We start from the raw sequence: 20,298 nt of genomic DNA on the forward strand, positions 1-20,298 counted from the left end.
ACGTGATGAAGGTGATGATTATGTGTGACGCTCATTATCCTTCTCCCTTATGAACGCGTGCCTGACAAACACTTCTGTTCTACATGAAATAAGCTAGAATGAATATCTCTTAGATCTCTTAACCAGAATCTTCGTGGCGTAAGCTAGAATGATGGCGGCATTCAAGAGAATCCGGAAGGTCTAAACCTTGTCTGTGGTATTCCGAGTAGGATTCGATGAATGAATGACTGTGACGAGCTCCAAACTCGCGATTGCAGGGCGTTAGTGACAGACGCAAAAGGATAGTAAATCCTATTCCAGCATGATCGAGAACCGAAAGATGAATAGCCGTGCCGTGATAGGGTGCGTGAGCATATTATTCACTGAGAGGATAAGATGAAGCCATTGGCAAGGGTGATGCCTCCAGACGATTAGCCGTGCCGTGACAGGGAATTGGATCATTTTCCCGAGAGATGACCGAAAGTAGCCATTGACAGTCGTGATGTATCATATAAAGCCAGCCATGGAAAGGAGTAAGACTGATTGGATGAAGATAGCAGGAAAGCAGAGGTTCAGAGGAACGAAAAGCATCTCCATTCGCTTATCTGAAATTCCTACCAATGATTTACATAAGTACCTCTATCCCTATTTTATTATATAATATTCAAAAACATCATTATCACTTTATATCTGCCTGACTGAGATTTACAAGGTGACCATAGCTTGCTTCATACCAACAATCTCCGTGGGATTCGACCCTTACTCATGTAAGGTATTACTTGGACGACCCAGTGCACTTGCTGGTTTATTGTATCGAAGTTGTGACAAATTATGAATGTGTAATCACAATTACGCGTACCAAGTTGCTCACGTGCCAGGAATAGTTTGAGCCTGGACATCACAATTTCGTGCACCAAGTTTTTGGCGCCGTTGCCGGGGATTGTTCGAGTTTGGACAACTGACGGTTCATCTTGTTGCTCAGATTAGGTAATTTTCTTTTTTGTTTTCTTTCCAAAAATTTTTCAAAAATCTTTCAAAAAATTTTCTCATCTGTTTTTCGAAAAAAAAATAAAATAATAATAATAAAAATGTATTCAAAAATTTTATTCAAAATTTTTAAGAATGAATTCTAGTGTTTCATGAAGCATGTAAAGCCTGGCTGGCTGTAAAGCCATGTCTAAATTCTCTTGGACTGAGGCTTCCAAACCATCAGAGGCAAGTTACATATTTGATAAGTAATGAGCAGCAATTTGTTATCAAGAGCAATATACTCTGGTGTTAAATGCTGAAGCTTGGCTGGCCATTGGCCATGTCTAGTGTTTTGAACTGGAGCTTTCTTTGAAAGCTTGGCTGGCTTGTGAGCCATGTCTAATTCCTGGACTGAAGCTTTAGACTAAGAATGCAAGATTCCTGGAATTCATGTTAAAAATTTTGGAATCCTTATTTTTTCTTTTTCATATAATTTTCGAAAAATACCAAAAAAATTAGAAAATAAAAAAAAATCAAAAATATCTTTGTGTTCTTGTTTGAGTCTTGAGTCATATCATAAGTTTGGTGTCATTTGCATGTGCATCTTGCATTTTTCGAAAATTCTCATGCATTCATAGTGTTCTTCATGATCTTCAAGTTGTTCTTGGTAAGTCTTCTTGTTTGATCTTGATGATTTTTTGTTTTGTGTCTTTTATTGTTTTTCATATGCATTCTTGAATTCTTATTGTCTAAGCATTAAAGAATTCTAAGTTTGGTGTCTTGCATGTTTTCTTTGCATTAAAAAAAAATTTTCAAAATTATGTTCTTGATGTTCATCATGATCTTCATAGTGTTCTTGGTGTTCATCTTGACATTCATAGCATTCTTGCATGCATCACATGTTTTGATCTAAAAAAAAATTTCATGCATTGCATAATTTTCATGTTTTTCATAAAAATTTCAAAAATAAAAAAAAATATCTTTCCCTTTTTCTCTCATCAAATTCGAAAATTGAGTTGACTTTTTCAAAAATTTTTAAAATCAAATTGTTTCTTATGAGTCAAATCAAATTTTCAATTTGAAAATCTTATCTTTTTCAAAATCTTTTTCAAAAATCAAATCTTTTTCAAAATTCTTGGTTATTTTTGAAAATTCCAAAAATAATTTTCAAAAATCTTTTTCTTATTTTATATCATAATTTTCGAAAATAACATAATCAATTAATGTTTTGATTCAAAAAATTTGAAGTTTGTTACTTGCTTGTTAAGAAAGATTCAAACTTTAAATTCTAGAATCATATCTTGTGATTTCTTATGAATCAAGTCATTAATTGTGATTTTAAAAATCAAATCTTTTTCAAAAACTAATTTCTATCATATCTTTTTAAAAAATATCTTCTCATCTTATCTTTTTCAAAAATTTGATTTCAAAATATCTTTTCTAACTTCCTAACTTCCTATCTTTTCAAAATTTGTTTCAACTAACTAACTAACTTTTTGTTTGTTTCTTACCTTTTTCAAAACCACCTAACTAACTCTCTCTCTCTCATTTTCGAAAATATCTTCCCTCTTTTTCAAAATTTTTTTTTAATTTATTAATTATTTTAATTTTTAATTTTTAAATCTTAATTTTCGAAAAAAAAATACTAACATTTTTCAAAAACCATTTTCAAAAATCACTAACTCCTTTTCAAAAATAATTTTCGAAAATTCCCTCCTTCTCTCTCATCTTATTCTATTTATTTATTCATCTACTAACATCTCTTCCTCACATCATCACCAAATTCAAACCCCCTCTTCTATCTGTGTTCGAATTTCCTCTTCTTTTCTTCTACTAACAATAAGGAACCTCTTTACTGTGACATAGAGGATTCCTCTTCTTTTCTTTTTCTCTCCTCTTTCTTATGAGCAGGGACAGAGAAAAAGGCATTCTTGTTGAAGCTGATCCAGAACCTGAAAGGACTCTAAAAAGAAAATTAAGAGAAGCTAAATTACAACAACCCAGAGACAACTTGATTGAAAATTTCGAACAAGTAAAGGAGATGGCAGCCGAACCCAACAACAATGCAAGGAAGATGCTTGGTGACTTTACTGCACCAAATTCCAATTTACATGGAAGAAGCATCTCTATTCCTGCCATTGGAGCAAACAACTTTGAGCTGAAACCTCAATTAGTTTCTCTGATGCAGCAGAACTGCAAGTTTCATGGACTTCCATCTGAAGATCCTTTTCAGTTCTTAACTGAATTCTTGCAGATATGTGATACTGTTAAGACTAATGGAGTAGATCCTGAAGTCTACAGGCTCATGCTTTTCCCTTTTGCTGTAAGAGACAGAGCTAGATTATGGTTGGATTCTCAACCCAAAGACAGCCTAAACTCTTGGGATAAGCTGGTCACGGCTTTCTTAGCCAAGTACTTTCCTCCTCAAAAGCTGAGCAAGCTTAGAGCTGATGTTCAAACCTTCAGACAGAAAGAAGGTGAATCCCTCTATGAAGCTTGGGAAAGATACAAACATTTGACCAAAAAGTGTCCTTCTGACATGCTTTCAGAATGGACCATCCTGGATATATTCTATGATGGTTTATCTGAGCTATCAAAGATGTCACTGGACACTTCTGCAGGTGGATCCATTCACCTAAAGAAAACGCCTGCAGAAGCTCAAGAACTCATTGACATGGTTGCTAATAACCAGTTCATGTACACTTCTGAAAGGAATCCTGTGAATAATGGGACGCCTATGAAGAAGGGAGTTCTTGAAGTTGACACTCTGAATGCCATATTGGCTCAGAATAAAATATTGACTCAGCAAGTCAATATGATCTCTCAGAGTCTGAATGAAATGCAAGCTGCATCAAACAGTACTCAAGAGGCTTCTTATGAAGAAGAAGCTTATGATCCTGAGAACCCTGCAATAGCAGAGGTGAATTACTTAGGTGAACCTTATGGAAACACCTATAACTCATCATGGAGAAAGCATCCAAATTTCTCATGGAAGGATCAAAAGCCTCAACAAGGCTTTAATAATGGTGGAAGAAACAGGTTTAACAATAATAAACCTTTTCCATCACCCACTCAGCAATAGACAGAGAACTCTGAACAAAATGCTTCTAATTTAGCAAATCTAGTCTCTGATCTATCCAAGGCCACTGTAAGTTTCATGAATAAAACAAGATCTTCCATTAGAAATTTGGAAGCACAAGTGGGCCAGCTGAGTAAAAGGATCACTGAAATCCCTCCTAGTACTCTCCCAAGCAATACAGAAGAGAACCCAAAAGGAGAGTGCAAGGCCATTGACATAAGCACCATGACCGAACCTGTAAGGGAAGGAGAGGACGTGAATCCCAAGGAGGAAGACCTCCTGGGACATCCAGTGATCAATAAGGAGCTTCCCTCTGAGGAATCAAAGGACTCTGAGGCTCATCTAGAGACCATAGAGATTCCATTGAACCTCCTTATGCCCTTCATGAGCTTTGATGAGTATTCCTCTTCTGAAGAGAATGAGGATGTTACTGAAGAGCAAACTGCCAAGTTTCTTGGTGCAATCATGAAGCTGAATGCCAAATTATTTGGCATTGATACTTGGGAAGTTGAAACTCCCTTGTTCATCAATGAACTAAGTGATCTGGATCAACTGACATTGCCTCAGAAGAGACAGGATCCTGGAAAGTTCATAATACCCTGCACCATAGGCACCATGATCTTTAAGGCTCTATGTGACCTTGGTTCAGGAATAAACCTCATGCCCCTCTCTGTAATAGAGAAACTGGGAATCTATGGGGTGCAAGCTACTAAAATCTCATTAGAGATGGCAGACAGTTCAAGAAAACAGGCTTATGGACAAGTAGATGACGTGTTAGTAAAGGTTGAAGGCCTTTACATCCCTACTGATTTCATAGTCCTGGATACTGGAAAGGAAGAGGATGAATCCATCATCCTAGGAAGACCTTTCTTGGCCACAGCAAGAGCTGTGATTGATGTTGACAGAGGTGAAATAGTCCTTCAATGGAATGAGGACTCCCTTGTGTTTAAAACTCAAGAATCTCCCTCTGCAACCATGGAGAGGAAGAAGAAAAAGCTTCTCTCAAAGCAGAGTCAACCAGAGCCCCCACAGTCAAACTCTAAGTTTGGTGTTGGTTGGCCACAACCAAACTCTAAGTTTGGTGTTGAACTCCCATATCCAAACTCTAAGTTTGGTGTTGGAGAGTCTCAACAAAGCTCTGCACATCTGTGAGGCTCCATGAGAGCCCACTGTCAAGCTATTGACACTAAAGAAGCGCTTGTTGGGAGGCAACCCAATTTTTATTTATCTAACTATATTTTCCTTAGTTATATGTCTTTGTAGGTTCATGATCATGCGGAGTCACAAAATAAATATAAAAATTGAAAACGGAATCAAAAACAGCAGAAGAAAAATCACACCCTGGAGGAGCATCTGTCTGGCGTTCAGCGCCAGAACAGAGCATGGTTCTGGCGCTGAACGCCCAAAATGGGCAGCTTCTGGGCGCTGAACGCCAGAACAGGCATGGTTCTGGCGTTCAACGCCAGAAATGGCACACAAATGGGCATTGAACGCCCAAAATGGCCACCAACCTGGCGCTCAACGCCCAGAGTTGGGTGCAAAGGCATTTTTACATGCCTAATGGGTGCAGGGATGTAAATCCTTGAACACCTCAGGATCTGTGGACCCCATAGGATCCACTCAGGATCTGTGGACCCCACAGGATCCACTCAGGATCTGTGGACCCCACAGGATCCCCACCTACCTCCACTCACTTCTTCTCACCACTCTCTTTCACACAACCCCATAAACACTCTTCCCCAAAAACCCTTCACCAATCACCTCAATCTCTCTTCCCCATCACCTCTTCACCACTCACATCCATCCACTCTTCCCCGTAAACCTACCTCATAAACTCCACCTACCTTCAAAATTCAAAACCAATTTCCCACCCAAACCCACCCATATGGCCGAACCTTAACCCCATCTCCCTTCCCTATATAAAGCCTTCCATTCTTCTTCAAATTCACACAACACAACCCCTCTATACCCTTCTTGGCCGAACCACATCACCCTCTCCCTCTCCTCCATTTCTTCTTCTTCTTCATCTATTCTTTTGTTTATTGCTCGAGGGCGAGCAATATTCTAAGTTTGGTGTGGTAAAAGCATAGCTTTTTGTTTTTCCATTACCATTGATGGCACCTAAGACCGGAGAATCCTCTAGAAAGGGGAAAGGGAAGACAAAAGCTTCCACATCCGAGTCATGGGAGATGGAAAGGTTCATCTCCAAAGCCCATCAAGACCACTTCTATGATGTTGTGGCCAAGAAGAAGGTGATCCCTGAGGTCCCTTTTAAACTCAAAAGAAATGAGTATCCGGAGATCCGACATGAAATTCAAAGAAGAGGTTGGGAAGTTCTAACAAATCTCATCCAACAAGTCGGCATCCTAATGGTTCAAGAATTCTATACCAATGCATGGATCACCAAGAACCATGATCAAAGTAAGAACCCGGAACTATGTTACAATGGTTCGGGGGAAATACTTAGATTTTAGTCCGGAGAATGTGAGGTTGGCGTTTAACTTGCCCATGATGCAAGGAGATGAATGCCCCTACACTAGAAGGGTCAACTTTAATCAAAGGTTGGACCAAGTCCTTATGGACATATGTGTAGAAGGAGCTCAATGGAAGGTTGACTCCAAAGGCAAGCCGGTTCAACTAAGAAGATTGGACCTCAAGCCTGTAGCTAGAGGATGGTTGGAGTTCATTCAATGCTCAATCATTCCCACTAGCAACCGGTCTGAAGTTACTATAGACCGGGTCATCATGATCTATAGCATCATGATTGGAGAAGAGGTGGAAGTTCATGAGATTATACCTCAAGAACTCTACAAGGTGGCTGACAAGTCTTCCACTATGGCAAGGTTAGCCTTTCCTCACCTCATTTGCCATCTATGTTACTCAGCTGGAGCTTTCATAGAAGGAGACATTCCTATTAAAGAAGAGAAGCCCATCACTAAGAAAAAGATGGAGCAAGCAAGAGAGCCCATTCATGGAGCTCAAGAGGCATAAGAAGCTCATTTCCATGAGATCCCGGAAATGCCTCAAATGCACTTTCCTCCACAAAACTACTGGGAGCAAATCAATACCTCCCTAGAAGAATTGAGTTCCAATATGGGACAACTAAGGGTGGAACATCAAAAGCACTCCATCATGCTTCATGAAATAAGAGAAGATCAAAAAGCAATGAGGGAGGAGCAACAAAGACAAGGAAGAGACATAGAAGAGCTCAAGGACATCATTGGTTCCTCAAGAAGGAAACGCCACCATCACTAAGGTGGATTCATTCCTTGTTCTTATTTCTTCTGTTTTTCGTTTCTATGTTATGTGCTTATCTATGTTTGTGTCTTCATTACATGATCATTAGTAGTAGTAACTATGTCTTAAAGTTATAAATGTCCTATGAATCCATCACCTCTCTTAAATGAAAAATGTTTTAATCCAAAAGAATAAGAAGTACATGAGTTTCAAATTTATCCTTGAACTTAGTTTAATTATATTGATGTGGTGACAATGCTTCTTGTTTTCTGAATGTATGCTTGAACAGTGCATATGTCTTTTGAAGTTGTTGTTTAAGAATGTTAAATATGTTGGCTCTTGAAAGAATGATGACTAGGAAACATGTTATTTGATAATCTGAAAAATCATAAAAATGATTCTTGAAGCAAGAAAAAGCAGCAAAGAACAAAGCTTGCAGAAAAAAAAAATAGGCGAAAAAAAATAAATAGAAAGAAAAAGAAAAAGCAAGCAGAAAAAGTCAAAGCTCTTAAAACCAAGAGGCAAGAGCAAAAAGCCAATAACCCTTAAAACCAAAAGGCAAGGGCAAATAAAAAGGATCCCAAGGCTTTGAGCATCAGTGGATAGGAGGGCCTAAAGGAATAAAATCCTGGCCTAAGCGGCTAAACCAAGCTGTCCCTAACCATGTGCTTGTGGCGTGTAGGTGCCAAGTGAAAACTTGAGACTGAGCGGTTAAAGTCAAGGTCCAAAGAAAAAGAAGAGTGTGCTTAAGAACCCTGGACACCTCTAATTGGGGACTTTAGCAAAGCTGAGTCACAATTTGAAAAGGTTCACCCAATTATGTGTCTGTGGCATTTATGTATCCGGTGATAATACTGGAAAACAAAGTGCTTAGGGCCACGGCCAAGACTCATAAAGAAGCTGTGTTCAAGAATCATCATACTGAACTAGGAGAGTCAATAACACTATTCGAAATCTGAAGTTCCTATAGATGCCAATCATTCTGAACCTCAATGGATAAAGTGAGATGCCAAAACTATTCAAGAGGCAAAAAGCTATAAGTCCCGCTCATATGATTGAAGCTCTGTTTCATTGATAGTTTGGAATTTATAGTATATTCTCTTCTTTTTATCCTATTTGATTTTTAGTTGCTTGGGGACAAGCAACAATTTAAGTTTGGTGTTGTGATGAGCGGATAATTTATACGCTTTTTGACATTGTTTTTAGTATGTTTTTAGTAGGATCTAGTTACTTTTAGGGATGTTTTCATTAGTTTTTATCTTAAATTCACATTTCTTGACTTTACTATGAGTTTGTGTGTTTTTCTGTGATTTCAGGTATTTTCTGGCTGAAATTGAGGGACTTGAGCAAAAATCAGATTCAGAGGTTGAAGAAGGACTACTAATGTTGTTGGATTCTGACCTCCCTGCACTCAAAGTGGATTTTCTGGAGCTACAGAACTCGAAATGGCGCGCTTCCAATTGTGTTGGAAAGTAGACATCCAGGGCTTTCCAGCAATATATAATAGTTCATACTTTGGCCAAGAATAGATGACGTAAACTGAAGTTCAACGCCAGCTCTCTGCCCAAATCTGGCATCCAGCGCCAGAAAAGGAGCCAAAACCAGAGTTGAACGCCCAAACTGGCACAAAAGCTGGCGTTCAACTCCAAGAAGGACCTCTACACGTGCAACACTCAGGCTCAGCCCAAACACACACCAAGTGGGCCCAGGAAGTGGATTTATGCATCAATTACTTACTCATGTAAACCCTAGTAGCTAGTTTATTATAAATAGGACCTTTTACTATTGTATTAGGCATCTTTTGATCATCTTAGGATCTTAGGATCATCTTTGAACGCATTGTTCTTAGACTTTGGGGGCTGGCCATCTCGGCCATGCCTGGACCATCACTTATGTATTTTTAACAGTAAAGTTTCTACACTCCATAGATCAAGGTGTGGAGCTCTGCTGTTCCTCAAGGATTAATGCAAAGTACTACTGTTTTCTATTCAATTCATCTTATTTCACTTCTAAGATATCCATTCGCACCCAAGAACGTGATGAAGGTGATGATTATATGTGACGCTCATCATCCTTCTCCCTTATGAACTCGTGCCTGACAAACACTTCTGTTCTACATGAAATAAGCTAGAATGAATATCTCTTAGATCTCTTAACCAGAATCTTCGTGGCATAAGCTAGAATGATGGCGGCATTCAAGAGAATCCGGAAGGTCTAAACCTTGTCTGTGGTATTCCGAGTAGGATTCGATGAATGAATGACTGTGACGAGCTCCAAACTCGCGATTGCAGGGCGTTAGTGACAGACGCAAAAGGATAGTAAATCCTATTCCAGCATGATCGAGAACCGACAGATGAATAGCCGTGCCGTGACAGGGTGCGTGAGCATATTATTCACTGAGAGGATAAGATGAAGCCATTGGCAAGGGTGATGCCTCCAGACGATTAGCCGTGCCGTGACAGGGCATTGGATCATTTTCCCGAGAGATGACCGAAAGTAGCCATTGACAGTCGTGATGTATCACATAAAGCCAGCCATGGAAAGGAGTAAGACTGATTGGATGAAGATAGCAGGAAAGCAGAGGTTCAGAGGAACGAAAAGCATCTCCATTCGCTTATCTGAAATTCCTACCAATGATTTACATAAGTACCTCTATCCCTATTTTATTATATAATATTCGAAAACATCATTATCACTTTATATCTGCCTGACTGAGATTTACAAGGTGACCATAGCTTGCTTCATACCAACAATCTCCGTGGGATTCGACCCTTACTCATGTAAGGTATTACTTGGACGACCCAGTGCACTTGTTGGTTAATTGTATCGAAGTTGTGACAAATTATGAATGTGTAATCACGATTACGCGTACCAAGTTGCTCACGTGCCAGGAATAGTTTGAGCCTGGACATCACAATTTCGTGCACCAATAGGCTAGAATCAATTGGCAGCATTCTTGAGATCTGGAAAGTCTAAACCTTGTCTGTGGTTTTCCGAGTAGGATCTGGGAAGGGATGACTGTGACGAGCTTCAAACTCGCGAGTGTTGGGCGTAGTGACAGACGCAAAAGGATCAATGGATCCTATTCTAGCATGATCGAGAAACAACAGCTGATTAGCCGTGCGGTGACAGCGCATTTGGACCATTTTCACTGAGAGGATGGGAGGTAGCCATTGACAACGGTGAAACCCAACATAAGCTTGCCATTGAAAGGAGTATGAATGATTGGATGAAGACAATAGGAAAGCAGAAGTTCAGGAGGAACAAAGTATCTTCATACGCTTATCTGAAATTCTCACCAATGAATTACATAAGTATCTCTATCTTATTTTATATTTTATTCGTATTTTAATTATCAATTCTCCATAACCATTTGAATCTGCCTGACTGAGATTTACAAGATAACCATAGCTTGCTTCAAGCCGACAATCTCCGTGGGATCGACCCTTACTCACGTAAGGTTTATTACTTGGACGACCTAGTGCACTTGCTAGTTAGTTGTGCAGAGTTGTTATAAAGAGTTGAGATTACAATTGTGCGTACCAAGTTGTTGGCGCCATTGATGATCACAATTTCGTGCACCAAGTTTTTGGCGCCGTTGCCGGGGATTGTTCGAGTTTGGAGAACTGACGGTTCATCTTGTTGCTTAGATTAGGTAACTTTATTTTATTTTTATTCTTCAGAATTTTTAAGAATGAATTCTAGAGTTTCAGATGATGTTTTTATCATCACAAAAGCTGATTGATTCTCATCAATTTGGCTGTTGTATGTAATGTCCTGCTGAAGCTTGGCTAGCAATGTCTAATCTCTTTAGACTGAAGCTTTAGACTAACATTGCAAGATTCCTGGAAATTCTTATTAAGAATTTTGAAATCCTTATTTTTATTTTTCCCAATAATTTTCGAAAAATCCAAAAAAAATTTTATAAAATCATAAAAACCAAAAATAATTTATGTTTCTTGTTTGAGTCTAGTGTCAATTTTTAAGTTTGGTGTCCTGCATGTTTTATTTAATTTCTTGCAATTTTCGAATATATGCATTATGTTCTTCATTAATCTTCAAGTTATTCTTGATGATTTTCTTGTTCTGATCTTTAAATTCTATTGTTTTAAGTCTTTTGTTGTTTTTCACATGCATTTTCAATTTGTTAGTGTCTCTAATATGAAAATTTCTAAGTTTGGTGTCTTACATGCATTGTTTGTTTGATCTTAGTTTTCCATGATTAGTTTCATTTGAGTGTTTCTCATCATTAAAAATTCAAAAAATTGTCAAAATTATGTCTTTTCAAGTCAATAATACAGAGAATTGAAGATTCAGAACATGCAGCAGAGGAATTACACAGAAAAAGCTGGGTGTTCAAAACGCTCAGTGAGGAAGGAAAATTGGCGTTTAAATGCCAGCCAGGGTACCATTTTGGGCGTTAAACGCCAGAATAGATACCATTCTGGGCGTTTAACGCCAGGATGGCACAAGAGGGAAGATTTTGTTTTCAATTTAAATCTTTTTCAAATTTTCATAATTTTTCAAAATCAAATCTTTTTCAAATCATATCTTTTCAATCATATCTTTTCAAAATCAATTTCTTTCCATTTTTTACTATTTTTGAAAATCCTTGCTAACAATTAGAGATGTGATTCAAAAATTTCTTCCTTGTTAAGAAAGGTTCAATAATTGAATGTTAGAATCATATCCTTCAAATTTCTTGTTAGCCAAGGCATTAATTTTAAAAATCAAATCTTTTTAATTGTTTGTCAATCATATCTTTTTAAAACTATATTTTCTCAATCATATCTTCTCAATCGCATCTTTTTTAAAATAATTTTCAATCATATCTTTTTTTTATTTCTAATTTCAAAATCTTTTTCAAAATCACTTAACTACTTTCCCAATTTTAATTTTCGAAAATCATCAATCAATTTTTTCAAAATTTCTTTTAATCATTTCAAAATCTTTCAAAATTTAATTTCAAAAATTCTTTTCCTCCTTCTCACCTTCTTCTATTTAAAGGACTAGCACTCTTCCTCAATGTGCAATTCGGACTCCCTCTCTCTATAAGTTCGAATTCTCTCCCTTCTACCTCCTCCTTCTATTCTTCTTTTCCTCTGACACCTCAAGGAATCTCTATACTGTGGCATAGAGGATTCCATACTTTCTTCTTCTCTCTTTTATATGAGCAGGAGCAAGGACAAAGGCATTCTTGTTGAAGCTGATCCTGAACCTGAAAGGACCTTGGAGAGAAAGCTAAGAGAAGCTAAAGTACAACTCTCTGTAGAGGACCTAACAGAAATTTTCAAACAAGAAGAAGCCATGACAGCCGAAAACAACAACAATGCCAACAATGCAAGGAAGGTACTTGGTGACTTTACTGCACCTACTCTTGACTTCTATGGGAGAAGCATCTCTATCCCTGCCATTGGAGCAAACAACTTTGAGTTGAAGCCTCAATTAGTTTCTCTAATGCAACAGAATTGTAAGTTTCATGGACTTCCATTGGAAGATCCTCATCAGTTCTTAGCTGAATTCTTGCAAATTTGTGATACTGTCAAGACCAATGGGGTTGACCCTGAGGTCTACAGACTTATGCTCTTCCCTTTTGCTGTAAGAGACAGAGCTAGGATATGGTTGGATTCACAACCTAAGAAAAGCCTGAACTCTTGGGAAAAGCTAGTCAATGCCTTCTTGGCAAAGTTCTTTCCACCTCAAAAATTGAGTAAGCTTAGAGTGGAAGTCCAAACCTTCAGACAGAAGGAAGGTGAATCCCTCTATGAAGCTTGGGAAAGATACAAGCAATTGATCAGAAGGTGTCCTTCTGACATGCTTTCAGAATGGAGCATCATAGGTATCTTCTATGATGGTCTGTCTGAACTATCCAAGTTGTCATTGGACAGCTCTGCTGGAGGATCTCTTCATCTGAAGAAGACGCCTGCAGAAGCTCAGAAACTCATTGAAATGGTTGCAAATAACTAATTCATGTACACTTCTGAACGAAATCCTGTGAATAATGGGACAACTCAGAAGAAAGGAGTTCTTGAAATTGATACTCTGAATGCCATACTGGCTCAAAATAAAATATTGACTCAGCAAGTCAATATGATTTCTCAAAATCTGTCTAGAATGCAAGCTGTACTAGGCAGTACTAAGAAAGCTTCCTCTAAAGAAGAAGCTTATGATCCTGAAAACCCAGCAATGGAAGAGGTGAATTACATGGGAGAACCCTATGGAAACACCTATAATCCTTCATGGAGAAATCATCCAAATCTCTCATGGAAGGACCAACAGAGGCCTCAACAAGGCTTCAACAACAATAATGGTGGAAGAAACAGGTTTAGCAATAGCAAGCCTTTTCCATCATCTTCTCAGCAGCAGATAGAGAATTCTAAGCAGAGTCAATCTGACTTAACAACCATAATCTCTGATCTAACCAAGACCACTCAAAGTTTCATGACTGAAACAAGATCCTCTATTAGAAATTTAGAGGCACAAGTGGGTCAGCAGAGTAAGAAAGTTACTGAACTCCCTCCTAGTACTCTCCCAAGCAATACAAAAGAGAACCCAAAGAGAGAATGCAAGGCCATAAACACGTCCCACATGGCCGAAGGCATAAAGGAGGGAAAGGCAGTGATCTCCACTGAGGAAGACCTCAATGGACGTTCACTGGCCTCCAAGGAGTTCCCTAATGAGGAACCATGGGAATCTGAGGCTCACACTGAGACCATAGAGATTCCATTGAATTTACTTCTGCCATTTGGTGCACGAAATTGTATATGTCAATGTCAATGTCAATATTACTATTTCTTACAACTTCGCACAGCTACCAGCAAGTGCACTGGGTCGTCCAAGTAATACCTTACGTGAGTAAGGGTCGAATCCCACGGAGATTGTTGGTTTGAAGCAATCTATGTTTATCTTGTAACTCTTAGTCAGGATATTAATTATAGTTATCAGTTTGAATTGCAAATAAATAAAAGAGTATGAAATAAATACTTGTTATACAGTAATGGAGAATATGTTGGAGTTTTGGAGATGCTTTTTCTTCTGAATTTTAGCTTTCCTCTTGTACTCCTCTTCACACACGCAAGATTCCTCCTATGGAAAGCTGTATGTTGGTGGATCACCGTTGTCAATGGCTACCATCCGTCCTCTTAGTGAAAATGGTCCAAATGCTCTGTCACAGCACGGCTAATCATCTGTCGGTTCTCGGTCATACTGGAATAGGATTTACTATCCTTTTGCGTCTGTCACTACGCCCAGTACTCGCGAGTTTGAAGCTCGTCACAGTCATTCAATCCTTGAATCCTACTCGGAATACCACAGACAAGGTTTAGACTTTCCAGATTCTCATGAATGCCGCCATCAATTCTAGCTTATACCACGAAGATTCTAATTAAGGGATCTAAGAGATACTCATTCAATCTGATGTAGAACGGAAGTGGTTGTCAAGCACACGTTCATGGATTGAGGAAGGTGATGAGTGTCACGGGTCATCACCTCCTTCACAATGAAGCGCGAATAAACATCTTAGATAGGAACAAGCGTGTTTGAATGGAAAACAGAAATACTTGCATTAATTCATCGAGACACAGCAGAGCTCCTCACCCCCAACAATGGAGTTTAGAGACTCATACCGTCAAAGAGTATAAAATTCAGATCTAAAAAATGTCATGAGGTACAAAATAAGTCTCTAAAAATTGTTTAAATATTAAACTAGTAACCTAGGTTTACAGAAAATGAGTAAACTAAGATGGACAGTGCAAATATCCACTTCTGGGACCCACTTGGTATGTGCTGGGGCTGAGACTTAAGCTACTCACGTGCTTGGGCTGTTTTTGGAGTTGAACGCCAGGTTGTAACCTCTTTCTGGCATTGAACTCCAATTTGTAACCTGTTTCTGGCGCTGAACGCCAGACTGCAACATGAAACTGGCGTTGAACGCTAGTTTACGTTGTCTATCTTCGTGCAAAGTATGGACTATTATATATTGATGGAAATCCCTGGATGTCTACTTTCCAACCCAATTAAGAGCGCGCCATTTGGAGTTCTGTAGCTCCAGAAAATCTATTCCGAGTGCAGGGAGTCAGAACCCAACAGCATCAGCAGTCCTTTTTCAGCCTGAATCAAATTTTTGCTTAGCTCCCTCAATTTCAGTCAGAAAATACCTGAAATCACAGAAAAACACACAAACTCATAGTAAAGTCCAGAAATATGAATTTTTCCTAAAAACTAATAAAAATATACTAAAAACTAATTAAAACACACTAAAATCTACATGAAATTACCCCAAAAAGCGTATAAAATATACGCTCATCACCATACATGAGCTCTGATGAGTATTCTTCCTCTGAAGAGGATGAAGATGTTACTGAAGAGCAAGTTGCTAAGTACCTTGGAGCAATCATGAAGTTAAATGCCAAGCTGTTTGGTAATGAGACTTGGGAGGATGAACCCCCCTTGCTCACCAAAGAACTGGATGACTTGACTATGCAGAGATTACCTCAGAAGAGACAGGATCCTGGAAAGTTCTCAATACCTTGTACCATAGGACCTGATAAACCACTATTTTATGGTTTATCTTGTACTCAATTGAGTGGTTTTTATCTACTCTTTACCCACTTATTCATACTATTTGCATGGTTTTATATTTCCTTCCTAATTATGTGTTTTGCTTGAAAACATGCTTCTTTGATCTTATATTTGCTTATTATTAATCCTCTCTTATTACCATTAGATGTCTTGATATGTGTGTTAAGTGTTTTCAGATATTATAAGGCAGGAATGGCTTGGAGGATGAGAAGAAAGCATGCAAAAGTGGAAGGAATACAAGAAGTTGGAGAAATTGCTAAGCTGTCCAGCCTGACCTCTTCGCACTCAAATGGCTATAACTTTAGCTACAGAGGTCCAAATCACGCGGTTCTAGTTGCGTTGGAAAGCTAACGTCCGGGGCTTCGATTTGATATATAATATATTATAGTTCCCCTGATGCTAGGCGACGCGACCGCGTGATTCATGCGGCCACGTCGCAGTGACGAAAAACCAGCGTGGCAAAATCCGAACCCAGCGAATTCTGGACTGTTTTTCACCCAGTTTGCGGCCCAGAAAACACATATTAGATGTTATAAAGTGGGAGAATGCATCCATTCATAAGGAGGCTCTCACATTCACAATTTTTAGGAGTAGTTGTAGTTTTTAGAGAGAGAGGTTCTCTCCTCTCTCTTAGGATTAGGATTTAGGACTTCTCTTAGTTTTAGGAGTGACTCTCAATCCAGGTTCAATGTTCTTTTATTTATTTTTTCATGCATGTCTATGTCAGATTTAAGTTCTTTTGTTAATGCAATTTGAGGTATTTCAATTCATGACTGCTTTCCTTTATTTACATTATCACTGCTTCCCATCTGAAGACATCTTTATTCCAGCAAATTTACTTTTCCTCTTTTGGTCTTGGTTAAGGAATCAGTAACTCAGGAGTTATCCAACTCAATAGCATAATTGTTATCTTGCCAATTGGTTTGAACTTCAATAATCCCAAACTTTTTTTAGGAAATAAATAGGATTGGAAGATCTAACTAATTTGTCCCTTGACCTTCCTTTGCTTCGGTAAAGGTTAACTAAGTGGAATTGAGATTCAACTTTCATTACTATTGATAAGGATAATTAATCTGGACCTCCAATTTCTAATACCTTGCCAAGAGTTTATTTTTATTATTATTATTTTATTTCCTCTGCCATTTACTATTGTTGCTTCTTATCTTATACATTAATAGAACTTGTCATATAACATATTCCCACCTTACTTCCAAAACTCCAATTTACAAAACTCATAACCAATAATAAGAACACCTCCCTGCAATTCCTTGAGAAGACGACCCGAGGTTTGAATACTCAGTTAACAATTTCTAAAGGGGTTTGTTACTTGTGACACCCAAAACGTTTGTACGAAGTGATTTTTGTCGGTTTAGAGACTATATCTACAACGCGACTGTTTTTATGACATTCTTTACTAGCAAAAATCCTAACGTCAAAATGGCGCCGTTGCCGGGGAATTACAAACGTGTGCCTTATTATTGGTTATTGTAAATATTTTTTTTGATTTTTGCTTGTTTATTTATTTTTATTTTTGTTTTTATTTTTGCTTTTCCATAAATTAAGAGGTTATTTGTTTTTATTTAGTTATTTTAGAAAAAAATATTTTCAAAAATTTGTTCTTAGTGTTCATCTTGATCTTCAAGTTGTTCTTCACGTTCATCTTGATTTTCAAGCTGTTCTTAGTTGTTTTCTTCGTTTTGATCTAAAAATTTGAAATTTGGTGTCATATTATTGTTTTTCTCTTTCCTCATTAAATTCAAAAATATTTTTAATTAATTTTTTTCGAAAAAAAAAATTCAAATTTTTATTTTTAAAATTTTTATCTTATCTTATTTTATTTAAAAAAAAAATCAAATTTCAAAATTCAAATTTAAAAATTTTCAAAATTTAAATTTAAAAATTTTCAAATTAAAAAATTTAAATAACCTTTTAATTTAAATTTATTTTTATTTTTATTTTTAATTTTTATTTACTACTATGAACTCTCACCCCTTTGGCTATGAGTCTGGTTATAATAATGTTGCAGGAAGAAGAAATTACAATGAGAACAGGCATCAAGGTTGGAACAATCAAAGATGGGAGGAGCCACAAGGATTTGATCAACCCTCATGGCAACAACCACCTCCAATGGACTATCAACAACCACCACCATATGCCTATAAACCCTTTCCTCAACATAACTTTGGACCACCACACTCACAAGCCCCTTTCCGCCATTCACCTCCATATAACCCTAATCCTCAACCACCATACCAACCACCTTATGAGCCATATGAACCATATATAGAACCACCCAAATTCCAACCCAATTACTCACAAGAACCACCACTTCAATATTCACCATCTCCATATCCATCAATCCAAGAGCACTATGATCCTATTTATGAAAGCCGAGTGCATCAAGAGGCAAAGGATCGTCTCAAGGAAACAGTGGATCGATGTCAGGCAACCGTTCAACAACTGGGGCAAGTATTAATTCAATGGGCTTCTAGACGCTTAAATACACAAGGATCAGCCACAGCCCCATGTGGACAGTCTAGTGAAGAGCGTAGCATGAAGGAGATACTAGAGGCTCCAGTGGACAAGACAGAGCATGAATTCATACTAGAACAAGCAGAAGAAGCTGTCATCGTTCAAGAAGAAGAGTTGGTTGAAGACTTAGGAGATGCAGAACCTCCATGGGAAAGTCCAGTCATAGAACCTCCTTCCAAGACGGTTGAAATTGATGCTGAGGAGGGTGTACAACCTCCAAGGTATATTACAGTTGAAGACTTGGAAGAGGTTGATCAAGAGATGGAGATTCAAGAAGAGGAAGCACAACCTCCCATGCCCTTGGAAAGCAATAAAGAGAAGATTGAATTGGAAGAAATCTACCAAGAGGAAGAGGTTGAAATTGAAGAAGCTTGCAAAGAGGTGGTTATCAGAAAAGAGCACAAGGGAGTGGAGCTTGAAATTACCTTGCCAAAGTTGTTGGAAACCCCTCGCCCTAAGTTGCCATCATCCTTCACAACATTCAAGTGGGTAAAATTCATATCCCATAGCTTTCTAATCCCACTTGAATATGGGCTACTGGAGACGGATGGTCAACTTAAAGCTCTTTGTGGCATTAAGAGTAAGAGGAAGATGGCCAGTGGTAAGAATTGTCCTGCAAGGTTCATTATGGTTGGAAGCTTTAAGTTTAAACGCAAAGGTTGGTGTAGAGCTCAATTGAATGGGTCTAGGGAGCTGTTTGGTAGCTGCAGTGAGAATTCAAATTACTTATCACCCAGTTGGAAAAATACAGATCCCAACAAAAATGGGTGTAAAAGCAAAGTTTGGGATCCTGGAATCTGTTCTGACATCCAACACCCCGGGAGCCTAAGAATCTTTTTGAAGCTGCTCAAGGGTTTTACATGCCTAGTTTGGGATCCCGGAGGTTACTGGAATCACAAACACTGGTGGAGATTCCTGGATGAGTTCAAGCACAAGCCACCATAGCAGGAAGCTCATCAAATGTCCAACTTAAGGACTTTAACTAAAAGTGCTAGGTGGGAGACAACCCACCATGGTATGATCGTTCATTTTTCATTTTTATTTAAGTTTTATTTGTTTTTGAATTTTATTTTATTTTGTTATATTGAACCTGGAGTTTTGCATCACATTCATATTAACACTACATTCTGCATTTTTCAGATTTAAAAAAAAAAAAGCGAGCACGCGTCGCGACCGCATCAGCGACGCGTCCGCGTCGCAAGGAGATGGGAGACAATATTAATATGAACAGAGAGTTTCGCAGGAGCAGCGCTGGAGGCATGCCAATGGCACAAATCACCCCATGCGACCGCGTCATATGGGAATAATGGCCTCCCACGCGACCGCGTCACCCACGCGGCCGCGTGACCTGAAATCGGCGTAAAAAGGGTGCATGGCCGAAAGTTGAGCTGGAGTTGGGCTGGAATCGTGCTGGAAGCCCAAGCCTCACCACGCGAACATGTGCCCCACGCGTCCGTGTCATATCCCCATGATGGCCACTCACGCAATCGCGTCAACCACGCGACCGCGTCACCCAGAATTTTGGCAAAAAGAGTTTCGAACAGAGAGTTGTGCAACCGCGAGGCTGCACTCGCGCCACTAGCACAAATCGAGTCACGCGATCGCATGCTCCACGCGTCCTCGTCGCCCAACCTTATCGCGCACCACGCGACCGCGTCACCCACGCGACCGCGTCGCCAGCGTCGCACAACCTATCCAGATTAGTGCCAATTTTCTTATCTTTTCTCTTCTAATCCTAATTTCTTCCTTCTCTCTCCTTTCTCACTTTCTTTTTCTACTTCTCATTCTTTTTCACTTTCTTTTTATTTATTTGCATACTTTCATTCATTGCATATTTTTATTTTTCTAAATTTATTATTTTACCGTTGGTGTTCAAATGTTCTTATTCAACTGTTACATCTTTTCTGGTATTTTCTTGGTGC

The 20,298-nt window shown here is 38.5% G+C and overlaps 2 non-coding genes across 2 annotated transcripts; both read right to left on the minus strand.

Moving 5' to 3' along the window:
- Nucleotides 1-3,385: 3,385 nt before the first annotated feature.
- Nucleotides 3,386-3,493, minus strand: LOC112773335 (small nucleolar RNA R71). Its single transcript, XR_003187891.1, has one exon. It is a non-coding gene; the product is annotated as a small nucleolar RNA R71 (small nucleolar RNA).
- Nucleotides 3,494-12,976: 9,483 nt separating this feature from the next.
- Nucleotides 12,977-13,084, minus strand: LOC112774093 (small nucleolar RNA R71). The gene has a single exon (XR_003188600.1). It is a non-coding gene; the product is annotated as a small nucleolar RNA R71 (small nucleolar RNA).
- Nucleotides 13,085-20,298: the final 7,214 nt, after the last annotated feature.

This window comes from Arachis hypogaea, chromosome 18 (assembly GCF_003086295.3).
Source record: "Arachis hypogaea cultivar Tifrunner chromosome 18, arahy.Tifrunner.gnm2.J5K5, whole genome shotgun sequence".
Taxonomy (NCBI): domain Eukaryota; kingdom Viridiplantae; phylum Streptophyta; class Magnoliopsida; order Fabales; family Fabaceae; genus Arachis; species Arachis hypogaea.